The sequence below is a fragment of the Hyla sarda genome, chromosome 1 (genome assembly GCF_029499605.1).
Source record: "Hyla sarda isolate aHylSar1 chromosome 1, aHylSar1.hap1, whole genome shotgun sequence".
Classification (NCBI taxonomy): Eukaryota; Metazoa; Chordata; class Amphibia; order Anura; family Hylidae; genus Hyla; species Hyla sarda.
In genome coordinates this window covers 38,135,505-38,152,038 of record NC_079189.1, presented here as the reverse complement: position 1 = coordinate 38,152,038, position 16,534 = coordinate 38,135,505, and the positions used below count along the sequence as shown (strand labels likewise).

Below are 16,534 nucleotides of genomic sequence, written 5' to 3'. Positions count from 1 at the left end.
TCTCCCATAAGTGAGTCCACTCCTCACATTATATATACAGTATCTCCCATAAGTGAGTCCACCCCTCACATTATATACAGTATCTCCCATAAGTGACTCCACTCCTCACATTATATATACAGTATCTCCCATAAGTGAGTCCACCCCTCACATTATATACAGTATCTCCCATAAGTGAGTCCCACCCTCACATTATATATACAGTATCTCCCATAAGTGAGTCCACCCCTCACATTATATATACAGTATCTCCCATAAGTGAGTCCACCCCTCACATTATATATACAGTATATCCCATAAGTGAGTCCACTCCTCACATTATATATACAGTATATCCCATAAGTGAGTCCACCCCTCACATTATATACAGTATCTCCCATAAGTGAGTCCACCCCTCACATTATATATACAGTATCTCCCATAAGTGAGTCTACCCCTCACATTATATATACAGTATCTCCCATAAGTGAGTCCACCCCTCACATTATATATACAGTATATCCCATAAGTGAGTCCACCCCTCACATTATATAAGGTATCTCCCATAAGTGAGTCCACCCCTCACATTATATACAGTATCTCCCATAAGTGAGTCCACTCCTCACATTATACACAGTATCTCCCATAAGTGACTCCACCCCTCACATTATATATACAGTATCTCCCATAAGTGACTCCACCCCTCACATTATATATACAGTATCTCCCATAAGTGAGTCCACCCCTCACATTATATACAGTATCTCCCTTAAGTGAGTCCACCCCTCACATTATATACAGTATATCCCATAAGTGAGTCCACCCCTCACATTATATATACAGTATCTCCCATAAGTGACTCCCCCCCTCACATTATATATACAGTATATCCCATAAGTGAGTCCACTCCTCACATTATATATACAGTATATCCCATAAGTGAGTCCACCCCTCACATTATATACAGTATCTCCCATAAGTGAGTCCACCCCTCACATTATATATACAGTATCTCCCATAAGTGAGTCTACCCCTCACATTATATATACAGTATATCCCATAAGTGAGTCCACCCCTCACATTATATAAGGTATCTCCCATAAGTGAGTCCACCCCTCACATTATATACAGTATCTCCCATAAGTGAGTCCACCCCTCACATTATATACAGTATCTCCCATAAGTGAGTCCACCCCTCACATTATATACAGTATATCCCATAAGTGAGTCCACCCCTCACATTATATACAGTATCTCCCATAAGTGACTCCACCCCTCACATTATATACAGTATATCCCATAAGTGAGTCCACTCCTCACATTATATATACAGTATCTCCCATAAGTGAGTCCACCCCTCACATTATATATACAGTATATCCCATAAGTGAGTTCACCCCTCACATTATATAAGGTATCTCCCATAAGTGAGTCCACCCCTCACATTATATACAGTATCTCCCATAAGTGACTCCACCCCTCACATTATATATACAGTATCTCCCATAAGTGAGTCCACCCCTCACATTATATATACAGTATCTCCCATAAGTGAGTCCACCCCTCACATTATATATACAGTATCTTCCATAAGTGAGTCCACCCCTCACATTATATATACAGTATATCCCATAAGTGAGTCCACCCCTCACATTATATACAGTATCTCCCATAAGTGAGTCCACCCCTCATATTATATATACAGTATCTTACATAAGTGAGTCCACCCCTCACATTATATATACAGTATCTCCCATAAGTGAGTCCACTCCTCACATTATATACAGTATCTCCCATAAGTGACTCCCCCCCTCACATTATATATACAGTATATCCCATAAATGAGTCCACTCCTCACATTATATATACAGTATATCCCATAAGTGAGTCCACCCCTCACATTTTATACAGTATCTCCCATAAGTGAGTCCACCCCTCACATTATATATACAGTATCTCCCATAAGTGAGTCTACCCCTCACATTATATATACAGTATATCCCATAAGTGAGTCCACCCCTCACATTATATAAGGTATCTCCCATAAGTGAGTCCACCCCTCACATTATATACAGTATCTCCCATAAGTGAGTCCACCCCTCACATTATATACAGTATATCCCATAAGTGAGTCCACTCCTCACATTATACACAGTATCTCCCATAAGTGACTCCACCCCTCACATTATATATACAGTATCTCCCATAAGTGACTCCACCCCTCACATTATATATACAGTATCTCCCATAAGTGAGTCCACCCCTCACATTATATACAGTATCTCCCTTAAGTGAGTCCGCCCTTCATATTATACACAGTATCTTCCATAAGTGAGTCCACTCCTCACATTATATACCCCTCACATTATATATATATAGGATCTCCCAAAAGTGAGTCCACCCCTCACATTTTTTAAAAATATTTTCTTCTATCTTTTCATGTGAAAACACTGAAGAAATGACCCTCTGTAAAGTACAGAGTGCACCACTTGTATAACAGGCCCCTCAGAAGAATTCAACACAAAGCCATTAGAGCTTATTTTTATTAGTACTGTGGTGGCCCAGTACAGGAGTTAAACCCTGTACCCTTGCTGCCCTGTCAGGCAGCCTCCCTGCAGTGTCCCCAGGCCCCCTTACACTTGTCCCCTTATGTATATATTGTTTGCCATGTGTTATTGTTTGCCATGTGTTATACTGTATAATGCATATAGAAAGTGTTATTACTTTAACCCCTTAACGGCGAAGGACGTATATTTACGTCCTCAGCCGGCTCCTGCGATATGCCGCTGGGTCACGCGGTGTCCCCGCGTCATATCGGGTCGGTCCCAGCGGCTATCAATGCCCGGGACCCGCTTCTAATGCAGGACATCACCGATCACGGTGATACCCTGCATTAACCCTTCAGACGCAGCGATCAAAGCTGACCGCCACGTTTGAAGTGAAAGTATCCCGGCTGCTCAGTCGGGCTGTTCGGGACAGCTGCGGCGTCCCGAACAGCTTACAGGACACCGGGCCCTTACCTGCCTCCACGGTGTCCGATCGGCAAATGACTGCTCCGTGCCTGAGATCAAGGCAGGAGCAGTCAAGCGCCGATAACATTGACCACAGGCGTGTTCATACACGCCAGTGATCTGTGTAAAAGATCAGTGTGTGCAGTGTTATAGGTCCCTATTGGAGCTATAACACTGCAAAAAAAAAGTTTAAATTTTTTTTAATAAAGGTCATTTAACCCCTTCCCTAATAAAAGTTTGAATCACCCCCCTTTTCCCATAAAAAAAATAAAACAGTGTAAATAAAAATAAAAATAAACATATGTGGTATTGCCACGTGCGTAAATGTCCCAACTATAAAAATATATCATTAATCAAACCGCACGGTCAATGGCGTACGTGCAAAATAATTCCAAAGTCCAAAAAAGCGTATTTTTGGTCACTTTTTATACCATAAAAAAATGAATAAAAAGTGATCAAAAAGTCTGATAAAAAAAAACGGTACTGATAAAAACTTCAGATCATGGCGCAAAAAATGAGCCCAAATACCGCCGTGTACGTGGAAAAATAAAAAAGTTATAGGGGTCAGAAGAGGACATTTTTAAATGTATACATTTTCCTGCATGTAGTTATGATTTTTTCCAGAAGTACGACAAAATCAAACCTATATAAGTAGGGTATCATTTTAACCATATGGACCTACAGAATAATGATAAGGTGTCATTCTTACCGAAATATGCACTGCGTAGAAACGGAAGCCCCCAAAACTTACAAAATGGCATTTTTTCTTTGATTTTGTCGCACAATGATTTTTTTTTCCATTTTGCCGTGGATTTTTGGGTAAAATGACTAATGTCACAGACAGGATATGGGTGTGTGCCTACTGCTGTTGCCACCAGTGAAAGTGTACTCCCCCTATATAAGAGACTGTATTCATGTGCTGCAAACCGCGTTTTCATGTACAAGAGCGGTGCATATGGTGAACAATATAGTTAGTATGGTTGAAAAAAGACATACGTCCATCAAGTCCAACCAGGGAATTGAAGGGAAGGGTGTAAGGGGATAAGGGAAAGGGATATAGTTTTATAATTCTGCATAAGCATTAATGTTATTTTGTTCCAGGAATGTATCTAACCCTGTTTTAAAGCTGTTAATTGTTCCTGCTATGACCACTTCCTGAGGTAGACCGTTCCATAAATTCACAGTCCTCACGGTAAAGAAAGCCCCTTTAGACTAAACCTTTTCTTCTCCAGACGGAGGGAGTGCCCCCTCGTCCTTTGGGGGGGTTTAACCTGGAACAGTTTTTCTCCATATTTTTTGTATTGGCCATTTATATACTTATATACGTTTATCATATCCCCCCTTAAACGATATAAGGGGCTACGCAAAAAGTAAGGGGGGAGGCGAAGAGTACAGCGGAGCTGCAATCCGCATTGGAAAGAGTTAAAACTAGCGCAGGGTGTTGCTCACCGCTCTCAAATTTGAAATTGAAATCTACTCACTAAAGTTCCAGATTAGAGAATAACTGCACATCTCCTTCGGACCTGCGAACCCGAGATTCATTTTAAAGGGCCAGCGCACCCAATAGAAGAATGTCAGAGCCTGCAGGACCATTGTTGCCACCTGACCAACTGGATGGTGTTGTACCTGTGACCCCACCAATGAGGTCCCCACCACAAGTCAGAAGGATGCTGCCACCTTCACTGATGCTACCTGCTCTACAAAGCCGGGGTCTTCCTGTGTCCCCGGCAGGACCCTCACTACGGGTAAGACAGGATCCGCCTAGCCCGCCTCCAGTTTCTCCCTACATGGTTGGATCCCCTGTTGCTGCACCTGTTTTTCTGGGAAACCCCGTTCTTCCTACTTGGTGATCCCTTCACATTGAGAGACTTTAAGGAGAAGTTTTACAGTCTCTTCGGGTTCTACGCCCTTCCTCCTCATCAACAGGTACAGCTGCTCATGGGACAGCTCCATGGGCCTGCCTTGGAGAAGCTCCGCACCTGGCCAGTGGACCATAAGGCCACCATAGGAAAGATCTCCGAATTCTTCCTACTCCTTTTCTGGACCCCCTAGCTCTTCCAATATCAGGAGCTGGCAGGGAGTTGATATAACTCTCCCACACCACATTGGTGATAGTAGAGTGGGACACCGAGGGATTCAAATTGACCAGGGGATTACTGGCTGCTGTTTTCGCTGGTATCATGGTTGGTGCCGGTTGATTCTGGACCTTCTGTAGTTACTCCTGGGGTGCGGTCCTCGACCCCAGGGGATGCCCGTTTAAAGCCCAGCATTGGCTCTTCCAGTGTCCAGTCTTACAACAATGGCTGCAGACAGGCCTCTGATTCCCAGGCGGTCTGACAGGAGGGTTATAAGGGGGATTGGCAGGGCAGGGGTCAGATTTCTTAGGTGGGAGTGTTGCAGGCCTAGGGGGATTTGACCGGCCTGCCATCTCCTTGAATGCCTTGGCTAGCTGTTCAATGTCCTGTTTAATATCTTGTAAATCAGCAGTCCATGGACTAGAGGGCGGTGTAGCAAGGACAGGCTGAGAAGAGGCCGAGGGCTGGGGTGAGGCCCCTAAGGGTTCTGCAGCAGGGGCACTAGCTTCCTCTACCTGGGACCCCGATTCAATCACTTTAACTGCTAGTCTTTTAAAAGCTGGGAAATCCATATCGAGATTTTGCACTGCTAGCATCCTAATTGGGCTTTGTCCCACTTATTCTGTGCCCCTTCCATGAACCGGTCCATCAGTACTCTATTACCCTGGTCGGGCATGATGCCATCCAACTCCTGCACTGCCTCTAACGCATTCTGCAAGGCTACTGCATATGCCGGAGAGTCTCACCTGGTTTCTGATGTCGCTCATACAGTCTCAGGCGTACCTCAGAGGGGGAATGGGACTCAAATACTTGAGAGAGCCCCTCGGAGGAATGTCTTTTAAGGGACTAACGTTTGCTAACCTTTGTTTTCTTGCTAATTTCTTTGTTTTTCTGCAACAACGTTCAAGAAAATGTGCCTAGCAGGACTATGCTAAGACTGTTCTAAGTTTTGCAATGTACCATCAAGCTTTGTGCCTGACCCTTAGGTCAAGAGACTCCTAGCCTGTAGGAGATTCGTAAGTTTTGTGTCCGGCTGATTGTGGTAAAGCCGTGTTTAAGAGACTCCTAGTGTAGGTGGACTGCTGATCCTTACACGCCAGTTTTGTGTATATACCTCAAAAGACTCCTAGTGTAGGTGGACTGCTGATCCTTACACGCCAGTTTCGTGTATATGCCTTATACCTCCATAGTATCGTAAGAGTTTCTTGCTAAAAATTGCACTTATCAGGTGTATACACCTGAACCCTGTTGGAGTGTTTTAATAAATATTTCTGCTAGTATAAGAAAATGTAAATGGATGTTGTACACGGAAAAATGTCCGCTTAAATTAACGTGTACACAAAAGGAAAAAATGTAAATAATTCTTGTACATATGTACATACATTAGGAAAATTTAAAAGGTGTTGTAATAGTTGCTTAGAGGTGACTCTCCCGGCTCCTCTGAGAGTAGAATTACCGTCACCCATCTCTAGCGCCTGTCTCAGGGTAAACTGCCCTTAAGATACCAAGACTGATCTTCCAAATAGTATCTGTACACATAGTACATCACACAAATCACTTAAAGTGTACTTACCTCATTCTAACTTAGTACACAAAAATAAAATATATCTCACACTAAGAAAACATACTTTAGGAATAGTAGTCTAAGTCATTATCCAATTCCTGCCACTGTTATTTACACTAATTTCTCTTTTCTCTCTACGTGTGTGGGATGCCCTGCCTGGCCAGCAGGTGCTCTTGCGAGCTAAAAATTGATGCACGTATTTACTAAAGGTAACCTAGGTAAGGTTATACTCTTGTGTTCTAAGGGTAAGAGCGTGTAGCCGATAGACCCTAGTAGCTAGATTATTGGTAGACAGCCTCAGGCAAGCCAATATAACTTCTGTGTACTAACAGGTAACTTAAATGGCAAAAAGAAAATGTCTAGTGAGATATAAAAATATCTAGAAAGCTTAAAAAATGTCTAGAGAGCTTTAAAAATGTCTAGAAAGTTTGAAAAATGTCTAGAGAGCTTTAAAAATGTCTAGAAAGCTTTAAAAATGTTTAGAGAACTTTAAAAATGCCTTGTAAGCTTTAAAAAAATGTATAGAAAGCTTTAAAATGTCTAGTAATGCTAGTCAGAGAAAATAGAAAATTTTTATCAGGATGTATATAATGCATGATAATTTCATCCTTAGTCCTAGTTCCTCAGCCTTAGGGGACAGGCGTTGGGGTCGACTTGTTTTAAGTAAGGGGGTTTTTGGTGTCCCGGTACCATATTGCATACCGTACCTTGGTTGGAGGTCCCCAAAGTCAGAGTTCCTAGGAACTGTGGGGGTTCACTTCTCTAGTCATCCCCTAGTCACCCCTCATCTAGTTAATATGGTAATAAAAGTGTGTAAATACTGTATATAATATGTTATTACCTTCATAGCGTCGCAGGGCCTTCGGGTCATGTGACGGGGCTTCAGAACTCTATGGTAGGTAAAAGGACCTTTGGTGGTTCATGGGTCACTTTTGGAAAGGGTGGCGATAGGCCAAGCTACACAGTATTAACCCTCACCCTGGCATCACGACTGACAAGAGTTAATTACTCCCTTGATATACCGCATAGCAACACCCCAACTGCCATACACCCCCCAAGGCACCACAAAGAAAAAAGTTGCATCTCCATTTAAAAGTCGCATATGTATTCCAGGTCCAACCTGGCTTACAGTGCATACTTCTGCAGAAAAGAACATTAACACCCATTCTAACAACTATTCTTGGTCTGCATCATGAAACAAAGCTACTACATTAGTGTTAGTTATACAAAAATGTATTATATAACTAATAACTAGAGATGAGCGAATCGAAGTTGACGAACCCGAATTCGTTACGAATTTCATGAAAAATTTGATTCGCAACGAATACGAATATCGCCGCGATTCTATCGGGCGAATCGCTTCATTAAACTCCATTTTACAGCGTTCCAGGCAATTGGAGACCTAAGATGGCGGATCCACATGTGAGTACATGGGGCAGGGGATTATGGGAGGGTGGGAAACAGCGGCGGGAATGAAAGTAGGCGGGCTGACCCTGAATCACATGTGAGATGCAGCCTATCAGTGTTCACTGACCCCAGTGATGTCACCGGCCCTATATAATCGGCGGCCATCTTGCCTCTCTTAATTTCATCTATGCACTCAGATGGAGAGGACAGGACTGTGTGTGTGTGAATAGCTCATACCACAGCGTTACACTGCAACTGCTAGTCACATCAGCATTAGGGAAAGGCAGGAGTGCAGAGTGCTGTGCTGTTACACTGAGAAGGATCATTGATTGCTAAGCCTCCTATTCACGTTATTGAGCATTGCAGCAGAGAGGGGCAGATAGCTGTCAGCTGCCTCATACAGATCTCCAAGCTGCCTGAACTTTCTGAAGCATCTTATCTCCTCATTTTTCAGCTCTATTGAGTTTTTATTCTCCACAAATCTTCTGCTGCTCAGAATTGTGTGACAGAGTGCAATTTAGGGTTTAATCCCTGGATTTTTTATTTTTTTGTGGTGCTGCACTGTTGGGTCCTGCTGCTGTTCAGAAATACGTGATTGTCAAGTAGTGCATTTGTAGTGCATTTGTACCATTTTGTACCTGTTAATCTGTCAAGGGGCTGGCTACATACTGTGCAAGTCCAAACAATACTATTCACCGGCTGTTTTTTTTAAAAATAGTTTTTTCTGCGTATATTTACGTATCGATAACTGCCCTCATCAGTGCATACCGCATAGGTACATCCAAGTATTGTACCATTTAGTACCTGTTAAGCTGTCAAGGTGCTCCATACTGTCAAAGTCCAAACAATAGTATCCACCGGCTGGTATTTTACAAAAATGCTGATTTTTTTCTGCTAATAGTTAGGCATATTACTGCCCTCATCAGTGCATACCGCATAGCTACATCCAAGTATTGTACCATCTAGTACCTGTTAAGCTGTCAAGGTGCTCCATACCGTCAAAGTCCAAACAATAGTATCCACCGGCTGGTGTATTACAAAAATACAGAGTTTTTTCTGCATATAGTTAGGCATATTACTGCCCTCATCAGTGCATACCGCATAGGTACATCCAAGTATTGTACCATTTAGTACCTGTTAATCTGTCAAGGTGCTCCATACTGTCAAAGTCCAAACAATAGTATCCACCGGCTGGTGTTTTACAAAAATACAGATTTTTTTCTGCGTATAGTTACGCATATTACTGCCCTCATCAGTGCATACCGCATAGGTACATCCAAGTATTGTATCATCTAGTATCTGTTAATCTGTCAAGGGCCTACATACTGTGAAAGGACAGCCGTAAGTAATCACCTGCTGCTGTTCTAGACAAATACTGTTTAAAGAGTAGTGTAGCATATTGTAATACCCTCATAAACACACTAAGTATGTCAGGCAGAGAATTGCCAGGATGTGCACCGAGGAGTGGCAGAGGCCTAAATACTTCAGGCAGAGTTGGCAGCAGACTTTGGGCGAATGGCAGCAGGAGTCGCAGCCAGTAAACGGGCCTGAGCTCCCGTTATCAGCCAGCGGTCGTGTCTCCACCAGCAAGCCATCTGCCATTGTCGATTGGTTAACATGCTCATCCACATCATCACAAGTGACATCTGACACCCCCAGTCAACAGTCGGTGGGTTCCTCAGACACAACCCTCAGTTGGCATGGCCCGGGAGCAGTCCCTTTCCTCCCATTGCCTTTGTCCTATGCTGTTCCCTCTCCTAATGAAGTATCTTATGTTGTGGGTTCAGCTCCACTATTTACTGAGGACGATCTAATAGAGGACAGTCAGCAGCTACTGGACAGCCAAGAAGGGGAGGAGACATGCGCCGATTGCTCCGGTAGGTGGCCAAGTAGTGATGCGGAGAGTGACATGGGAGGCGGTGTTGCAAGTGTTCAGGGTCCTGAAGCAGACACTGTTGGGGAACCTGAGGAGGACATCAGTGACGTGCACACAACTGTTGATGATGATGAAGCCGATCGCAATTAGGAGCCGGGTGCAGAAGGGGCTTCATCATCATCAGGAGAAGAGAGTTGCAGGTTGCCCTTGAGGCAGAAAGGCGGTAGCACGGTTGGCAGTCAGCATTGTGGCAGGAGTGGAAATTCAGGAGCCAAACGTGCCCGGGGGAGACCACCTGCTTTGTGGCAGGCTACCTTTCCGGGAGGTAGTAGTGGAACAGGGGTTCCTGGAGACGACACCAGTAGCAGTCAATTAGTGCGGACTGTGGGTGGGAAAATCAGCTACTCGGCGGTGTGGAAGTTTTTCATAAGGCATCCGGAGGATGTTCACGTAGCCACATGCAAGATCTGTTGGAAGAAGGTAAAGCGTGGCCAGGGTCCCAATGTCGGCACCACGGCCCTGCATCAACACATGCTTCGCCACCATAAAGCGGCCTGGGAGAACCGTTGCTCCGATGTAGTGGTCCAGCCTGCCGCATCACCCAGTGGCCATCCGCTACCTCCTTCATCCAGCCAAGGCTCCACCACCTCAGCCGAAGGGAGCTGTGTGTCAAACCCTCCTTCTGTCGCTCCTGCTTCTCCCGCTTTTAGTCAGCCATTCCGCCAACAATCCATCGGCGAAGCCATGTCCAAGAGACAACAGTATGCGCCCACTCATCCAACGGCGCAGAAGTTGAATGTGCTCCTGTCCAAGTTGCTAGTGTTGCAGTCCCTCCCTTTTCAAGTGGTGGACTCTGCACCTTTCAGAGAATTGATGGCTTGTGCCGAGCCGAGGTGGAGAGTCCAAAGCCGTCATTTCTTTGCGAAGAAGGCAGTACCAGCCCTGCACAATTTTGTGGAACAGAAGGTGGGCCAGTCCTTGAGCCTGTTGGTGTGTACCAAAGTGCACGGCAGCGCACATGTGTGGAGCTGTAACTACAGTCAGGGATAATACATGTCTTTTACAGCTGACTGGGTAAATGTGGCTGTGCAGGAACCACTTGGACAGGTCACACCGCTTCCTCCTCCATGCTCTCGCTCCCAGGCAGTTGGTCCTGTTACAGTGTGCGACGCCGCCTCCTCATCCTCCACCGTGTCCTCGGCCTCCACTGCATGTCCAAATCTCGGTGGCCCTTCATTGTACCATGTGTGTAGGGCACGGCGGTGTCAAGCTGTTCTTCACATGGTTTGCCTTGGCAAACGGAGTCACACAGGGGAGGAACTGCTAAAGTTCATTCGTAAAGAAATCCGAGTATGGCTTACTCCACGAAATCTGGAAATGGGAACCATGATGTCCGACAATGGGAAGAACATCGTGTCCGCGTTGCGAGAAGGAAGTGTGAAACATGCGCTTTGCATGGCACACATGTTAAATCTGGTTGTCAAGCACTTCCTCAAGTCTTCACCCCATTTGCAAAACATCCTGAAAATGGCAAGGAAACTGTTCATGCACTTCAGCCACTCGTACACCGCGTCAGAACAGTATCCCACAACATAGTCTTATTTGTGATGTTGCCACACGTCGGAATTCCACCCTCCATATGTTGGACAGACTATACGAGCAAAGAAAAGCCATCACCGATTTCTTGATGATCCAAGCAGATAGGAATACTCCCCTGTGTAACTTCAATGTGAACCAGTGGCAGCTCATACGTTACACCTGCCGTTTGCTGAGGCCCTTTGAGGAAGCCACATTATTTGTGAGTCGCCTGGATTACGCCATGAACGACGTAATTCCACTCCTACATTTCCTACAACAAATGATTGAAACCATGGCTGGTCACGGCAATGGAAACATTGCGCCTACATCTCAAGGCTACATGAGCCCTGTGGGGGCTGAACTGGAGGAGGAGGATGATGAGGGGCAGAGCGTAGCGTAGTTTAGTTTGGATGAGATGGCCGGTATTTCTAGTCTTCGGACAGGAGAGGAGGAGCAGGAGCAGCCAGAGGAGCTGGAGGGTTATGAGGAAGTTGAGACAGAGGACCAAGACACACTGTGGCAGTATGCAGTGGAGATGGAGGCAGGTAGTCCCTCCGAGTCACTGGCGCAAATGGCACGATGCATGCTCAGTTGCTTGCATAGTGACCTCCGAATTGTCAAAATTCGTCAGCGGGATGACTTCTGGATCTCCACCTTATTAGACCCTCGCTACCATCCCAAAATGGGGGCCTTTTTTACACCCACTACGAGGGAGGACAAACTGACCTACTACAGAGAGATTCTACGCAGTCAGATGGCTGATGCCTACATCACTACATGGTCCACAACAACATGGTCCATCCACTAGCAGGTCTGACTCGGGGGGCCCTCTGCGCTCACCTTCCCCTGCCATGGCTGCTGGGGAGGGGTGGGAGGAGCAGTGCCAGCTCAATCAGCAGCAGCCTGAGTCTACAGTCGCTGATGAGTAGCTTTCTTCATCCGCATAGTGAAGCAACTCATCAGCAGCAAGTAGACATGGAGCAGGACCTGAACCAGCAGGTGGTGGCATACCTTGACATGGCCATGCCAACAACCATTTATGATGCGCTGGACTTCTGGGCAGCCAAACTTGATTTATGGCCACAACTAGCAGAGTTTGCCCTGGAAAAGCTGTCCTGCCAGGCCAGTAGTGTGCCATCAGAGCGGGTGTTTAGTGCGGCCGGGGCCATAGTCACCCCAAGGCGAACTCGTCTGTCCACCAAAAATTTGGAGAGACTGACGTTTGTCAAGATGAATCAGGGATGGATCAGCCAGGATTTCCAGCCACCAATGCCAGATGCCTCAGAGTAGATTGACCATGCTGCTACACCAACATTTCCCAATTATGCATAGACAGAAGAAATAAAGACAATTGCACTCACCATTCAGTGAAAAGGTATTTGCTTTACTGTAGTCCGTTAGGCATTAACAGCAATGAGGCAGGTATAACATAGAGTGGAGGCAGAGGTGGTTACGGCACAGAACTGTTTCGCACTATAGAAGTGCTTCCACAAGCCGACACCTGGCGTCTCTCTATGCGCAAGCGCATTATATACGAGATTCTCCGGAACCAAGAAAAACAGGTAAGTCATGTGATAGCATTAGAATATATAAAGAAGGAAAGAAAAAAGAGCCAAAAATAGCTAATTAATAAAATCATATATGGGAGATATAACAAGATAACATAGGAACAGAGTATAATCATATTTTAACAGGAGTTAAAGGAAGGTGCTGAATTCATTACGATCATTGAAGCCTAGTGCTCCCGTGGCATCTAGTTTAATGATCCAGCGCGCTTCTTTTTGAAGCAAGACTGCATGTCTGTCTCAAACTGCTGGTAAGGGATATACTCTTTCTAGCCCTGCAAATTTTAAGAGTGACGTCACTATTGTGGAACTGTCTCATATGAGATATAAGGCGGGGGACTCCGGTCCCTGTCCTTATAGACCTAAAGTGCTCACGAATATGAATTTGTAACTGGTAGATTGTCTTGCCAATATTGAAGAAGCCGCAGGGGCAAATTAATGTATGGATGACAAAAGAGGTACGGCATGTTATCAATTGATTAACTATATGTGTATAGCCTCCTAAGTTTATGTGTCTACTAGCTAGGTTGTTATTGCAGAAGGAGCAACTTTTGCAGGGGTAGTTACCTTTCAGAGAATAACCTGTGAGCCATGTAGATTGATTAGTTTTTTGTTTTTTATTTGACAAAATTTTCAGCCAGTCGCCTATGGTTATGTTTTTTCTGAAGGTGACCAGAGGTTTATTAAAGGGGTACTCCGGTGAAAACCTTTTTTTCTTTTAAATCAACTGGTGGCAGAAAGTTAAACATATTTGTAAATTACTTCTATTAAAAAATATTAATCCTTCCAGTACTTATTAGCTGCTGAATGCTACAGAGGAAATTCCTTTCTTTTTGGAACACTTATGACATCACGAGCACAGTGCTCTCTGCTGACATTTTTGTCTATTTTAGCAACCATGCACAGCAGATGTATGCTAAGGGCAGCATGGTGGCTCAATGGTTAGCACTGCTGCCTTGCAGTGCTGGGGACTTGGGTTCAAATCCCACTAAGGACAACACTAAATAAAGTGTTATTATTATTATTATAACGTCAGCAGAGAGAACTGTGCTCGTGATGTCATCAGAGAGCATTCCAAAAAGAAAGGAATTTCCTCTGTAGTACTCAGCAGCTAATAAGTACAGGAAGGATTAAGATTTTTTTATAGAAGTAATTTACAAATATGTTTACCTTTCTGCCACCAGATGATTTAAAAGAAAAAAGGTTTTCACCGGGGTACCCCTTTAATAGTGGCGTCTTTTAAGTCTGCATCTGTATTTAGCATATACCAGTGGCGATGTATAGCAGCGACTACAGTTTGGTTAAGGTTGGAGTTGCTAAGGGAAAAAACAAAATGTTTGTTAGTTGTTAAATTCGTGGATTTAGATTTTTTAGGGTTCATTAGTTCAGTTCTATTTAGTTTTCTGGCTCTCTTTAACACTTCTTCTATAATGGATGGCGGGTAGTCTCTGGCCAAAAAACGTTCTTTCAGTTCTTTTGCTTGCACTTCAAAAAGGTCTTTTGTACTGTTAATCCTTTTCAATCTTAAGAATTGGGAATATGGAATGCCTCTTTTCGTATGATGGGGGTGGGAACTCTGAAAATGCAATAGAGAATTGCGTGCAATTGATTTGCGATAACCCATAGTAACAAGAGAATCGTCTATGACTTTAAATTTAACGTCTATAAAATCACATTCTAAACCTCCAAATGCGAAAGTAAACAGCATATTTTCTGTGTTATTTCTGTTTAGGTAGGACACAGGTTTAGGTAGGTCCCAGACGACAAATATGTCGTCGACAAATCGTAGAAAAAGTTGAACATATCTATGACTTTAAATTTAACGTCTATAAAATCACATTCTAAACCTCCAAATGCGAAAGTAAACAGCATATTTTCTGTGTTATTTCTGTTTAGGTAGGACACAGGTTTTACGTAGGTCCCAGACGACAAATATGTCGTCGACAAATCGTAGAAAAAGTTGAACATATCTGACAAATGGGTTGAGATTAGAAAATATATATTTTCGTTCAAAGATGGCGAGGAAGAGATTGGCATAGCTACAGGAGACCGGCGTGCCCATGGCTGTGCCGGTCTCCTGCCTATACCAATCATCTCCCTCTTTAAAGTCATTGTGTGACAAAACAAAAGACAATGCGTCACATACAAATGAAATAAAACCCTCAGATTTGTCTGTCTCGGAAAGGATGTCACGAACAGCTTGCACACCCGCATCCCATGGGATGCGGGTGTATAAACTTTCGACATCTATGGATGCCAGTTTATAGCTTGGTTGCCATTCAAAATTGTCTAGATGAGTCAAGAGTATTTAATGGGAAAGACCTGGACCACTGTTAAACGTATCTGTGGGATAGATTGTATACATCAATACACTCCAAATTGGGGCTATAACAAACTAAAGGAGTTGAATAAATGAAAGGGATTTGATAGATGGAGACAGGTGGGAGCTAGTCGGTTGGTGGATTTGTATGATAGTGGAGTTATTAAATCTTTTCAACAATGCCTAATGGATTTCCAATTACCTCAAAAGCTCCATTATCAATATCTCCAGCTACAACATGCACTCCATGCTCAAAATAAACAAACACCCTTAGAAATTAAGTATGATTCTATATTGGATATAATGTTGGGTAAGCAGGGATCAAAAGGGGCAAATAAAAAAAAATGAGTCAAGAGGTCACCCGTATCTTTGATGTAGGTAGGAGTGTGTTTTAATAGTGATTTGAGTAGCCATTCAATGTATTGGGATAAGTATTCGGTCGCAGAGCCGATCACTGCGACAATCGGTCTGCCTGGGGGGCGGCTCTGTGACTTATGCACTTTAGGTAAAAAATACCACTTAGCGGCTTTTGGTGAAGTAGGTATCAATAAGTGCATAAGTCGCAGAGCCGCCCCCCCAGGCAGACCGATTGTCGCAGGGATCGGATCTGCGACCGAATACTTATCCCAATACATTGAATGGCTACTCAAACCCCTATTAAAACTCACTCCCACCTACATCAAAGATACGGGTGACCTCTTGACTCATCTAGACAATTTTGAATGGCAACCAAGCTATAAACTGGCATCCATAGATGTCGAAAGTTTATACACTCGCATCCCATTGCTTGGATTACATCAGCACCACATACAACAGGATTAGGTGAGGTTCACAGGTCTACCACAGGTGTTCATCTAATTGCCACCTAGCTGCAGCAGTGCCGGTTTTTGTTTCTCTTGTGTGGACATTTCCCAATTATTGTTGGTTATGAAACCCACTTGGGTTATCAATTAGGGTTATGAAACCCTCTTTGGTAATGTGATTGCCTGCTTCTGGCTCATCCTGTGTCTTTCAGGAACTACTTGCCTCACTGATGCTTCTGGCCTTGGGCCTTTAATTTTTGGATGTTTAGCAGTAGCTAAATACATGCTTAATGCAAATTTCAACATTCATCTTTAAATGTAAGGGGTTGATTATGAAACACGCTTGGGTACTGCGA

At 44.0% G+C, this 16,534-nt stretch overlaps 1 protein-coding gene across 2 annotated transcripts in view; it reads right to left on the bottom strand.

Annotated features, from left to right (window-relative positions):
* The window catches only part of LOC130335539 (uncharacterized), a 125,424-nt gene that overhangs the window by 7,396 nt on the left and 101,494 nt on the right, over nt 1-16,534 (bottom strand). The window lies entirely within an intron of this gene.